This window comes from Thermobia domestica, chromosome 2 (genome assembly GCF_964235325.1).
Source record: "Thermobia domestica chromosome 2, izTheDome1.hap1.1, whole genome shotgun sequence".
Lineage (NCBI taxonomy): Eukaryota > Metazoa > Arthropoda > Insecta > Zygentoma > Lepismatidae > Thermobia > Thermobia domestica.
Genome location: NC_137455.1, coordinates 83577717 through 83592836, shown reverse-complemented (window position 1 = coordinate 83592836; position 15120 = coordinate 83577717). Strand labels below are relative to the sequence as shown.

Here is a 15120-nt window from a genome sequence, read left to right as displayed (position 1 = left end):
CCCACTGTGACACATTGTATTGCGGGTCCTCGCTATTCCCAGGCGTTTTTTCCCCACTGAATTCACGCTAGCAGGTTGTGAAATATACATTGATAACTAATCGAAAGAACAACTGCACGAACAGTATCACACGCTGTAAAGAGAGAAAAATAATAAATTATAAATTTAATAATATATACAAGACACTATCAATTGCCAATTGAAAGCGAATTTTCTTTTTGAAGAATAGCTATGCATTAAATTGACGAGAAGGGCGCAAGGAAATTTGACTTTAAAATACTATGAAAGTACGTATACTTCAAGGAAAATTTTAAGTGTAAGAACGATTTTCTTTCAGCATGTTAGGCTTGCAGACTCGTACAGAATGTGATCTTTCAAAATTATATGCATTATTTCAACGTACGGTGGATTAAAATCCACAACCTGTATGTATCAAGTTATTAAAAGTATTTCAATTTGTATTTAATATCAATATACGTACGAGGGTGGGCTGATAAGTTCTCGGCCCGACCCAGAAGGACTTGAGCTGCAGGCATGAAAGTGTGAGGCTATTCAACATAGTCCCCTCGAAGATCAACACACTTGGCACTTCGATGCTGCAACTTCTCCAACCCCTTTAAAAAAAAAAAAAAAGATTTCTCAAGGTCTGCAAAAAACTGTTCCGCAGCTGTTATCACCTTTTCACCACTGTTAAATTTCTGTCCTTTCAGTGCTGTTTTGAGTTTTGGAAACAATAATCAGAAGGATGTATATTCCTCGTGTATGTTTGTAATGAGACAGACTTGCTAACGTTTGAAGATAGACAAAAATTTAAATCTAAATGTCAGAATGAGATTTGTCTCTTTTTTCAAAAGAAATTTACGATTTTATCTTTAAAAAAAGCATACAAAGCTGAAGACAGCGGAATTATCACTTCATAACTTCATACTCTGTGACCCAAAAAGATTTAGAAAAATGTATCTTCCCAGGAACACAACAATTTTCCAAAGTTTATCTTTTAATGAAAATGTTTTTTTTTTTTTCTGCAAGACCGAAGAACAAGAAATTTCGTTTTCGGAAATATATTACTCAAATCTAATTTACGAGAAGGATTGACTATGAAAATGCTAAAGCAGTGGAGCTTCCTACAACCAATTATGACATTAACGCCAATATTGTCGGGTAGACTATAGGTTGTAACATTTGTATTTTCATTTTATGTAACACAGATTTTATTTATCTTTTTGATTGTAAGTCTACACCCTGAAATAAATTCTAGATAATATGTCTTTATTTTAGATAAAGATAATTTGAATAACTAATTTAAGTTCATTGTTTAAGAATAAGTTTGAACTAATATTTCTTCTTTGCACTGACATTTTCTATTCTTCCTAAGGAAAGATGACTTTTAGTTGCTGGTATTTTACTTTGCATTTGACTTTTATATATACGAATACTCCTATGAAAGTCTTCTAAAAATACCACGAGCATTATTACGAGAGGAAAAAAGAAAAATCCATAGATAGTTTTCTCTCGATTGCGTCTGTATCCCTACAGAATAACTAGGTCAAGGATTTGACCCACTTCTCAAATCACATGGTTTGCGGTTTATTGTCTTATAAAGGTTTCCCTTCATATGAACAATTTTTATTGTTGAAAATACAGGGAGGAAGTTTTATATAGAACAAAGATGGGTTAAGTTTATCATTGTATTTGAAAAAAAATAATGTCACATCATAGTTAGTGTTGTGGAATATTCTTGTAATTCACATTAGTTATAAGCTCATGTAATAAATGTATACAAATGAGGTTAAATTTGTCAGTGGGCATAGACAGTGAAGATCTCAGGGGTGGATATCAGAAGCATTTTTTGTCTTCCCCGAGCTACTAAATTCCTCCCCGAGACATATCATGATTCATGTTCAACGTAAGTTACCAGCATTTTCTCAGTGCTACTTTAATTCCCTGTGTAAAGAAAGGCTCTGCTGGGGAAATTCTTCGGAAATCATCACTGGACCTGGATGATAAATTTAAGCAAGTAAATAGTAAACATGCAGTATTACTATAAATATAGTAAATAAAATTCTATATTTGTTGGATAGCATGGTTACTGGCGGAATAAAGTGGTTTCTAAATTCAGTTTACATATGAATGGGAAGATATCGAAGGAGATTTTTTAAAAGAAAAGCTTTGAGCAATTTTATTTTTTATTTCAAAGAATTGGGAGAATTTCCTACAAAAGTTTAAGTGTGTTCGTAAAAAATGAAAATAAAATGAATCATTGAGCTTTACGTCCCACGATTATACTGGTTAGGCTAAAGGAGACGATGATGATGTGAAATGAATGAAATGGTGGAATGAAGAGAGTGGGAGGAAATGGGAGAACTCCGAGAAAACCCACGCACACGGTGTATGTCCAGCACAAAACCCACTTAGAGCGAGCTGGGATCGAACTACGGAGCCCACGAGCATGAGGTGAACGCTTAACCACTTGTTCGTATTATCAGTTATATTGTTTAGTTGATTCGTATTTACATGAGCGCATTTTTCTCTTTCGATGTATTCTTCCTCCTAACAAGATCAAATATTCTTTTGGTGTTCGTACTGAAACTGCTGCATTGAAATGATTCACATTACGAGTATTATGGGTAAAAGTTCATCGTAGGAAAAGGTAAACAACTATAGATACAATATTCTAACGAACAGTGTATTTTGCTACAAACAGTACATAAATGAATCATTTCTTCCAGCAAAATAAAAACTGTCTATCATTATTCAGAAGTAACCGCATATTTTTTAGTACAACAAAAGTTGGTTTTCTTCTCATTTTCTAGAATACCAATGTTGTTTTGTTCAGTTTGATGTAGTTTGTCCAGAGATCTTTGGATAATGTTTTAGTTGAACAATAATTAAAATTTAAGACTTAAATGGTAGCATTAGCCATAGATATGCGTTCGATGCAGAATTGAACCCGGAACCTAGTGCACCAAAGGCATGCACACTGGTCACTAGATTAATGATGAGGATAGTATATATGGCTTGCTAAATTGCAACGAATGTAAGATTAATAATACTACGTATCAGTAAACAAATTTAAAGTGGCTGTTGAAAGTATACTGAAACAATAATATCAATCATTATTATTTAAAAATGAACGTTAATATTATAGAGAAATAATGTCAGACACTGTAATTTGAAAAACTTGAAAACTATTCTAAAGTTATCGTTTTATTCTGTGTATTTATCATGGGATGTAAAATTACTATGTGTGATCAGATCCGTAACGAATTTTCCGTTCAAAGTTCTTCCCTGTAAAATTTGCATCTTATCCATCATGATATTTCTATATGATTCTTAAATGTACTGTATAACCCTTTCATTCTTGAAATACGTTTCTGTTATATATATTCTTGTCACTGTTCTGTTAAAGATAGGTTTTTAAAGCAAGGAAACATGAAGTTGACTTCCCTTTTGCCGTGTTTACTGTTTCAAATAATCTGTTTTCCTGCTCAATTGGTCCCGTTCTCTTCTCTTGTGCCCAGGAGGCAAATTGCAACTCTGGAGCGAGTTTCGTGCATCGGTGCTCGCTTCAATTTTCCCCCAGCGTGCTTGTGGTTTTGCTCTGATCGTTTCTGCGGCGGGGACAATTGAACGACGGGGGATGTGCGCGCACTATGAGACAAAAAAGAAGAGGAACAGAGACCGAGCAAAAGAGAGGAATGGTTGAGGGAAGAAAAAAAATAGATTTAAAAAAACAGTCTGAATGATACAACATTAGCGGTACGTGTTTCTCATTTGTGCCCTAAATTCATTTGTTAGTATCACTTCACCTCTCCGGAACAAAAACATTAATTGATACATCCGAAAGCAACCATAAAATACAAATAGGAAGTTTTAAAACGAGAGAAAAATGGAAGGAAGTGATAAAAAAGAAGTAAACTGGAGGAGTAAAATTTTTTGTAAATAAGTAGATGGGTAATCATTTTTTTAGGCTTGGTCGGTGGATATTGTAATTAAAGTTCTAATATTCTGATGGATGTTATCTATTTTCTATTGAGCCCCCACCATTGGTCTAATGGTTATCGGCGTGTGTTCTTTGATGTACGTGGGCCGATTGCCGGTGGTAAAACGTTAAAATTTTGAAAGCATTACGATGGTTTGGATTCCTGTAGATCCACGTCTCATAACCTCGGTGCTGACTACTGACACGGGATGATAAACAAACAACAATATTTTCTATTGGAAGTTTCCAAAAAAAAAACTAAAAGAAAAGAAAATAATATTTAGAACTAATGGACATTTAGGTCAAGTAATAAGAGAATGAGATCACATAGAGTATTAAGAGAACAGTGATCTACACCAGTGTGAGGGGGTAGGCAACCAAGTGAAATAGCCTCCTCTGTATTTGACATGCAGAGGAGGCTATTTCACTCCTCCTCTGTATGTTGCTGTAATTAGTTGCCCAAAAAAGGTAATTAGTTGCTGTAAATCAGTACAGCAACTAATTACCTTTTCTGGGGCGAGAGGGGAAGAAATCTGGAGAACCACTTTCGTGTAGTTTCTTGCGGGAGAATGGTAAATTCCGGTGGATTGTGAAATAGTAAGCCAGTATATCGGTCGCTACTTGAAGTTCTGAATAAAAGATATAAGTTGGCTATTCCTGGCAACGAAAGATCTAACACTGTGGATGATATCGATCAAATTACTCTAACGCCGAATCTTCGGAACCAGAAGATAGTAGGAACTCTCTACAAAACAGAGAAGATCACGAAGCACCCAGTACTTCCACGGAAAAAAGTGTTAGTCAACCAAGCTGCTCAACTAAAAATTTATTTCTGTTACAATATTCATACATTTTAAATTTATTTCTGCAAACAATGAGTAAAACGAAAAAGGAGGTGCTTAATTTGTAGTTCTTATGATATGAGTATTATGATCAATTCCAGCATTTTACCAAAACGAACATTATATCAATTCTTAACTAAAACAGTGTATTTTTTTTCATACCAATTACTTGTTATTTTATTGTGATACGTGTGAAAACTTACAGTAAGAGAAAGAAAACCAATTTTGATTTTTTAATCTTTCTTTTAATGTTTCCCTGAAAATCAATGATACTGTACCTAGATATGTTATAGAGGTTTGAATTCTGCCGGACTCATCTGATCGGGATCAAAGTTGACTTGGTTGTAGATCTTGACATACTATAGAAGTGTTAAAATATTATTTTATGCGGGCTTACAATTCCCAAGTTAAAAGCCGTCGAATTTTACGTCATACTTTCGAAAGCAACAACCCTTATAAGTGGTCTGTCCAATAAATACGCGAACTAAGCTACTAGAGTGACCTTGAGTTGAAGTTATTCCACGCGCATTTGCTAGCCTGTTGGCAGGGGACCCACTGGAGTGGCAGTAACCGCCAGGCCGTTGAGGCGAGCGTATAGCTAGAGGTGGCACTGGTTTTGTGGTGTCCTATCTTTGTTCGTGTTGACGATCGATATTAATGAACAGATGGCTTAACGAATCAACATCAAATTTTTGGTAAAACTTGGAAAAATCTCTCAGAAAATTCATGAAATGTCGAGGGCTATTTATGGAAATAAGCAATAGAGAAAACAGCCCTATTCAAGTGGATCAAGCGTTTCCGTGAGAGCCCTGAAGACTGCAAGAATGAGGCAAGGCCAGGACGACTGAATTTAAAATGGTGGTGCGGGAGCGGCACTGGGACGACGTGGAGACGATAAAATGTGAAACGTCAAGGCACCTGAAGAGCTTGACTTCTGAAGACTTCCAGGAATGTTTTCAACAATGGACATGAAGTTGGGACAAGTGTATTGCTACAAATGGGGAGTATTCTGAAGGGGATAAGATTGACGTATCCTAATTTTGTAAAATACAGTGTTTATGACATCAATTCATGTATTTATTGGACGAACCACGTATATGTAAATCATCCGATCTAGATCAAATTGGGCATTATGGTAGATATTGAGGCTCACGATTCCCGAGATATGGACGGTCAAGTTCTGGGTCATATTTTCAAAAACAAAACCCGTATAGGGCTACAAGTAAATCATCCAATCGTAATCAATTTGGTATAGTTGCAGATCTTGACCTACAATATAAAAGTGTGAAATACTATGTTGTGGAATCTCAAGTTCTCGAGTTATGGGCGGACAAATTTTCGGTCACAGTTTCGAAAACAAGGATAGTAGAGTTAAACATGCAATATAAGTGTGTGAAATAATATTCTGTACAGGCTTGTGGTTCCGTGTTATAAGCTGTCAAATTTTGGGTCATATTTTCGAAAATAAAACCCATTCACCGAATTCATCCGATTGAGGTTAAACTTGGCATGGTGCTAGAACTTTACTTGGTATATCAACATGTGAAACATTATGTTCTACAGGGTTTAGATTCGCGGATTATACACAATCGAGTTTCTAAAGCAACGCACTAAGCATAATAAATACCGTTTAGAAAACAATTAAAGGTCAGTCTTAGACAGAAAAAATAATAACACAACCACACAAAAAATATAAGTTATGTGCAGACCCCCAGGGGACTCGAGACATTACTGATATGGTAGTCGAACCGACCTTGGGAATAAGAATTATATCACTATAGCAAAATAATGAGAATTTACGTAATTTTTGAATAATGTTTTGTTAACAATAATTTAAAGGAAACATTGCTTCTATAACTTTCTTGCAAGCTACTTCTCTGATACAGGCATTTTAATAATTACTTCGATATATCCTCAAACATTACATCATGCAATAAATAGAATAATGATTTCTGAATTTCAAGTTAGCTAGATGTAACTATTAGGACGCTTTTCCTTGCAATATTTTATAATTAAAGAACAACTACAAGAATTTGTATAAAGCATAGGCCTAGTTGTTGGAAAATTCTGTATTACTTGTCAACAAATCATTAATTCACAAAAGTAGAAGATAACTAGAGAATATAGTAATTAAAATAATGAAGTTCAGTGACAAAGTGCGTACCGGTACATTTGATCCAAAGGGTCACTTATTCAGTTTAGGTCACGTTAACTTGCAGTAGGCAAGACGTATCGGTGAGTTGTCTCAAGGCTTTTCCATTGTTTACCATTTTAACGTGATCCTACCTATTCTTCCATTAACAAATGCTTGTGCTTATCATTCGTTCTATGTAATTTCAAATTACTAATGAAATAGGCAAGGATTACCCACATTTTTTTGTCCATTTTCCAGCTCCTATGGTATTATTATTTGATCGTTTAGTAAATTCAGAAGATATGTATTGACTTCATGAGGATAAAAATAATATATTTTATAAGTTATTGGATGCACGCGTTTGAATTTCCTACCTTATCCATTAGGTCCTTACATCAAAGAAGTGTTAAAGTTGTTATTCGCTGTCATTACAACACTAGCGACCTTGTCATGTTGTAAATACCAACTACGAAAGGAGAAATTCTTTCCACTACAAAGTAAAACTTCTCATGTTTTTATATTAAATAATGCAAGATAAATATAACACGTATTTATATTTATCACTGATTCATAAATTTCAAGAAATCGAAATCTTGGGAAATTGTATATGTATATATAAAATTCTGAAAGTTTTAATAACATATGCAAATGAAAAACAACTACGTCAACAATGTCCCACTTCCATATAATGTTCCTGAAATTGTATTTTCTCTCGTTGCTTTCTCTCCTATTTTATATTCAAGTTTCAGCTGTATCCTTGCAAGGAGTAAGACAAAGCCCTTAGCACACAAGTGTACGTGACGAGAAATTCAATATTTAAAATTAGCAACAAACCAACTGTGAGAACTGATGCAATTTTTATTAGCCTGTACCATAACATCACAAACACCATTTCCGTCACATCATGCAAATTCACTAATAATCGATACCAACAACTTACATACGAAATCACTGGTATTGTTTCCATTATAACTATAATTCTCTAGGTGTTAAAATATGATTTTTAGTGGTACCTTACCGTAGTGAACCATGAATTGCATAATTAAAACATTCCAGTTTGAAGTCGAACTCTAACTTTTGTCACGATTTCATTCCTGAAGTTTCAATTGTATAAGAAATTGCCATGAAAATACAAATAATATTCCAATATATTCTGCCAATTTTCACGATGAAAATTTCAAGTGAATTTTCCTAACTGTTCGATCCTTATCCCCACGTTTTTGTAAAAGGGGTTTCTCTTTGTTGCTAGAGGTGCAAGCTATCTCGTTTATCTCCATTAGTTTTTTAATGCAGTGTTCATAACAAATAATGAACTGGAGACATGGTAGCCCCATGGCAGAACACTTATGACTGGTGCAAGAAATCCTTGGTTCAATGTCTACCCATATAAGTGTGCGGGGAACAATATTATGTTCATAGGTTTTCTTGGAGTTCTCCGATTCCTCCAACACTCTCATTCCAATAATTCTTTTACATTTATATTTACTTTTATTAATCATATGTCTCCTTTAGCCTGAAGAGCATATCCGTGGTAATTTAAACTAAAAAAAAGTAATGAACAAAAATATTTTGAGCGGAAAACTAAGCCTTACTATAAGAGTATTGGAAAATATATATCACCACATGTACTACTAGTAATAAGACATCAATTATATTTTCTGCATTATTGTAATTCAAGAAAAATCTTTACCGTGATAAAAGGGAATTTGGTTTAATTTGACTGTGATTAAGTACGAGTAGTTGTGATCAAATACATATGCACATCAAATCATTTTGCGTTCCGTAGGAGTGCAGAAATATTTTTAAATTATTGTTATGCTCACAGTACATAAAAGTTGAGATAATGTTTAGCTTCTTTCTGTGGAGACATCGTGAACGGTAAAAATGAATTAATCAGTGAGCATGGGAGCTGTGGAATCTCATCTTCCTGTGATTAAGAGATTAACATTAACTCTGTTTAAGACAGTAAAGAAAATCACTCATAACTAGACATCGGATTTTTATGCAAATGCATATTTTGTTTGCTTATATGCATCTCTGTCAAACTTCGTAGGGGTTTCTAACAACAGTAACACAGCTCAAATTCGAAGTTTTATGGTGCATATAAATGTATATCTCGAAGATTGTAGCATATATTAGTGCTTGAGAGCATATACAGCATATTCTATAAATTTTTATTTCAGATGCATGCTTATAGCGTGGAATAAATTCAGTATTAGTTTGTATTTCTAAATGCATTTACATGTCTATGCAATAGAACGGCTTTTGCATGGGATGATGGAAGACTGCCTAGTTTATGGAGGACCAATAATATTAGTAACAGATCAGTAGAGCAAAAGCTCTTTACAATTGCCAAGACATTAAGAGAAATCTATTAATGATATTGTGTGATATTCTATTAATGATATCAATGATACTTTGTAAAATTGTGCCAACATCAATTCAGAAACAAGAGACATGAGAAATTCTGCTCAGCAAATGCTAAGCTCTAATTGATGTGGTTCGGCACGACCTTTAGTGAGATCCTGGTAAATTCGGGCACTCTGTGGAAGAGAAATTGACAGAAACTTTGACTACAAAACAATTCAAGCCATGGGAAAATACCCTCAAGGGTTAAATTTAAACTTGCCAGAAAACATAGATACTAAACTTGCTCCTCTGTATACTATTGTCCAGTAGCATCTATTGATGTTAACAGGTAATTCTTTTTTTTTTTTTTTGCTACAAATATCACAAACCTTACACCAAAAAATGAAGAGAAATGTCTTGTGATATACTATAAGGCTAACTACCAAAAGAAGTAAATCCTTAAAAATTTTATTATTATTATTATTATTATTATTATTATTATTATTATTATTATTATTATTATTATTATTATTATTATTATTATTATTATTATTATTATTATTATGTACAGTGGAAACGTGTAGAATGCACTCTAAAATACAAATGTGAAGAAAAACTAGAGATCGTGTTCTCATATGATTTTGCTTATTTTAATCTCATAATTTGTGTGTATTTTAAGAAGTTAGGAGTATGTAAACTGTAACTGACTTAAAAATAAATTCTGAAGAGAAGTTCCTGAAAGGTAAAGTACACTTTCGATGTTATATTTCACCTACAAAACTTGATCATAAGTTTGCTGCATGTTTCAAAATACTCTTATTGCATTGTTAGTGTATATTTTAACACATTTAACTGCATAGTTGGATGCATATTTCATGACTTTTAAGTGCATAAAAATCCGATGTCTACTCATAACTTACAGCTATAAATGAATCTATGCTGGTAGTTCTGATCTATGATCACTATTATTTATCCTTGTACCCCGAGTATGTAAGGTTTTAACTTCACCAATATATTTTTTTGGAGGGGTAGCCAAATAATTGCATATTTGAGGTTAGTTTGGTGAAAGAATAACATTACTCTAGGCTTTACATATCCCCCAAAGTATGTGAAATATATACCCTCTCTAATCCCAAGTATGTGAGGTTTTAACTTCAATATTTTTTAAGGTTGGACTAAAAAATACGTTAATCTTAAATACACTTTAACCTTAAAAATATTTTACCTTATAACCGCAAACAATTCTAACCTCAGCACATAGTTCCAAGTATGGGATATGGTATTTGGATAGCCACCGTTATACTCATCTTTATCCCTGAAGATATTAACGAATTGACTACATTAATGAACTCGAATGGAATAATTGCTCTATAACTGCTCATGAGTTACGATTCGGAATAAAGGACGGACGGATGTACTAACATTGTAAACGTATGTTGATCGAGGGTGATCCTAAAAGAATAATGCACTCATTATTTAGAATAATGCATGAAATATCTAGAATAATGCATTAGAAATAATCATTAGAAGTAATAGTTTTTTCTGAATAAAAAGCCACGTTTCGCAATTGCTTTTCTTAACTTTGGCGACATGTTGCATGCGGTAGGATCAACAATTTATGGAGTGAACTCTTTTCACGTGAACAAGACCTTAATTACTCATCATAATTACGCAAGTGTGCTTAACAATCCTGTAGTTAAGGGATAGCCAGGGTGAAGGCTGAAGTCCCCATACACCATCTTCAACACCAGCAAGAAACTTTCAGTTGTTCGTGCATATGCTTATATTAACTTATATGTCTGTAAGAAGAACTCAAATTAGGGTATTGGCTCCTCTGTCTTAGTATTTTGGCTATGGACCTGATGCTAAGTGGCAGTTTTATATTTTGTTAATGTAAACTTTGCTGCTTTAGTTTACTCACTGAAGGTTATAGTTTAATGGCAGCGTCGAATCTTCATTAGAAATGGACTGATGACAACCATTTTACGTGAGATAAAAACTATCTGAACTCCTACTGGAAATCAAAGAAGGATCTCGAATCGCAAAGACGAACGCTTATCATTTAGTCACAAAGAGAACAAACTTAGAACGTTGGGCAAATATATTTCATTATTTTTCTCGGTTTTATTCAGATCCACGTGTCAGTGGAATCAAACTTTAATAGAAAAGCAGTATCATCTTATTTTACATAAAAAAGTATACCTCATGAAGCTCAATGTTGCTTCAAAGTATTCATCTACAAATTGTACACAAATCTCAAGAATCAGTATACTAAAAAAATCAACTTTAGTCAAGTAATCCCATCTACCAATTGAAACACTAGTGATACCGTTAGCTAAGATTAGCAAACAGGACAACAAAAGGATAAACTGATATCAGACAAAACCTTGACCCTTGTGGAAACAAGCGAGTAAACAAGCCTTCCCTTTAATTTAGATGCTGTGCAGCCCAATGCATCTCACTGGCAATGGTAGCGGGTGTAGAACGTCAGCGAAATTGCAGCACCAGCGCCAAATAATCCCACTAATGGGCCTGTGTCTCGGCACGCAGAAAGAGCCTGAGAGAGCTCGAGATAAAGTTTATAGCTCAATCTGGTGAAACATGTAGAGACTGACGCGGTCGGCGATGATAATCTTCAACTCAGCGATGCACAATTACGTACGCCGCTATCGTTTACGTATATATATAAATGTGTATATGTTGGTGTGTGTGAATGACTAGCCCTGCTATATTATGCATATTCATATTTCATCCTCATTCCCTGTAACAATATTTAGAGGATTTTAGATATACAGTTTCCCGTGCATACAAAAGAAGAAAAGTAAATAACACATTGCTTCTGAGAGAAATTATAAAGAAAGAGCTGCACTGTATGGCATGGTTAATTCTAGTCTATTTGTGGCTGCTACTTAAATAAAGACTGAATAAAGAAATTTGCAAATGCAAGAATTATAATAATAGAAAATATTTAAAAGATGTTATACAATTATACTTTGTCTTCAAAATAATTGTCATTTAATTTTTTTTAATCTATTTATGATTTGTGTTATAACTGAGTTTTCAGTTTCGTAATTGATTAGGTCTGTGTACATGTGTAACGCCAGCGTGGCTTGTTCAGCAGGCAACATGCTATCCTAAGTTTTGTGGCAAACTTAAATAGTTACTGATATCTTCTAAGCTCTAATTGCAAAGAGTTGTTAATAACAATATATGAACATAAATCAGCGTGTATAAATATAGTATGAGCAATAAACAGCATTATACACGAATGAACAAAATATTGTATACATTGAGTAGAACTTACAAATTTGGAAAATTTTCAATAATAATGGCACTTACGTCCTGACATTTATACACTTACAAATCTCTAATATTTGAATCTATGTCGAATCTTGTCGAATGTCACATAAGTAGATTTCAAAAGGTTAAGGTCGTACTAACGATATATTTGGAACTATTCTCTTTTTTAAAAATGAAACTTCAAGAAATATACTTCAAATGCTGTTTTATCGAGTGCTAACTTGAGAATTTCGAAAGGTAGACTCTGAATATAAATAAATTCCAGGAATATGGTCTTGGAAAGTATCATTTATGATTAATTAAGTCGAAATTTATTATTTGTATAAAAATTTATTCGGAAATTTACTCATGTGTTTCAATTTTACCTGTTTACCTCACCACGTTTCTACTCTGTTTGTGTTTAGTAACTATATGAAGAATGAAGATAACTACAGGGTCTCACACTAAGCTGAGCTCTGACTTTACTGAACCCAAAATATAACAAGAGAGTGTTACAAAGTTTTTCCTAACACAAAACAATGTTTCTATCTTAATTTCATTCTCATAAAATCAATCAGATTTTTTGTGATAGAAACCGTGCGGTGCTTGTAACTATTGGGTTCTAGTGGTATCTACTTATCTTCAGTTGTTTCAAATATTAACTTGGTACTTGTTGAAAATATGGTAATATATTCTTGTTCTATAATGTGATTCTATACGAGTATTTCCATAGTTGCTGTAATTAACATCTATTGCTCCGGGAATAGTTTAGTCATATTAAGTAGTTTATGCACAGGTCACTCAGGATAATAAAAAGATATATAGCTTCCGCTCGCATGGGCTGATGACTGTTTGATCCCTCATCAGCTTTATGTTGTTCTGTTTGATCCTGGGCAGTTCAGTTACCTTAAACCAATTCCACTTTAAGTATTGTACTTGTGTAGTGAGGTCTATTTGTGAAATAGAATATACACAGAGTTCGTAGAAATTCTGTAAGATATCAAAATGTGAAACTAATAATACGTAGCAAATAAAAAGGATCTTGGTATCTTAATTTAAAATAAAAGTTGAAAGATTTTTCTAGTTAAACGTGATCATGGTACTGAACGAAAATAGCAGAATGAAGAAAGTGAGAAGAAATGGAAAAATTCCGAGAAAATTCACATACACAAGAGGTTTGTCCATCGCAAAGTTCACTTGTCGAGAGCTGTGATCGAACCAGGTACTTCACGCACCAGTGGTGAGCGCTCTACCACTGAGGCCCTATGACCTTTATAGTTGATAGATAGTGTCATTGCTAGTGTTATCTCTTGACAGATGTTTCATAAGTTCGTTCTGAAGATACAGGGTATGCAGATGATTAAGTAATAATTAAAATATCATTTGAAAGTTATATCTGAATAAATCCAAGCAATAAATGCTAAAATATTTCTTCAAAAACCAGAAAAATGGTAGTCAATGGAAAGCTGTTTCTACTTTATAAAAGGGCGTTCACAAGAAGAAATATAACATAGAATATCATTTCATATTTTCCAGTAGTTGTGGTTTAGATGTTTTATTGCGTTATCTTATAATATGTCTTTTAGGTCTTACGTAGATTACGTAAAGTACTCAATTGAGTCAAAAATACAGTGTTTGTTGTGTGTTACAAGAGGTGATCAAATTAAGATATAATACTTGGCGAGAATGTAAGGTGAGGTATAAGGTGTAAAATGAGAATACAAGACGACTAAACGAAACCATCCGTTCTCTCAACCAAAAGATTGAGATTGACAGAACTGCATCGATCATGCCAAATATTTATTTGAGAATTTCCATTTGGACCAATACCTTTATTTATTCACTTTTTTGTGTTTGTGACCTTGTTGGCGTAACTAGTTCTTGTTGTTGATACAATGTTTCGTGTCCCTTTTCAAAGTTATATGAGACATAAATTTCTACAGCTTAGTGTGAAATTCGTATTCTTTTCGTAATGGAACCCGAGTCTTGAACACCAAACTCAATAATGCCAACCGTTTAGTAGTAAGGGAGATCAAACGTTAAATAATGAGTGGAATATAAATGTTTATTTATTTATTTATTTATTTATTTACTTTAGCCGTTCGCTGTCCCTAAGTCTAAATCCGGTCCATTTTAGTTATAATATCGAGCTTCTATATTGACTCACAAACGTTTCCAGTTCTCTACAGTCTGTTAGTGTTGAATCTGCAAACCTTTTTGTGAGCTTACTCTGCGTCACTCCGAGAAAATATAGCTTCCTCGTAGTTAGGTGGATCACTTCTTTATCGCAGAAGACCCGGGTTTAATTGCTGATAGGAGCTCATGTGATTTGGCTCCCATGTTAAGCTGTAAGTCCATATCTTATATAGCCTTGATGCTGAAAGAGATAGTAAACTCAAATCAAACTAAAAAAAAATATATATATATTTGTACGTAGGAGTCTATATATTAAATAACGTTGACATTCCCTAGATTTTTAAACGCTTCCCTTAGGTGAAAAGCATGTTAAAGACTAAATTAGAAAATCTAGTAAT

The 15120-nt window shown here is 33.7% G+C and overlaps 1 protein-coding gene across 5 annotated transcripts in view; it reads left to right on the top strand.

Annotated features, from left to right (window-relative positions):
* Positions 1-15120, top strand: part of Hasp (Hig-anchoring scaffold protein) — an 819228-nt gene that overhangs the window by 592843 nt on the left and 211265 nt on the right. The window lies entirely within an intron of this gene.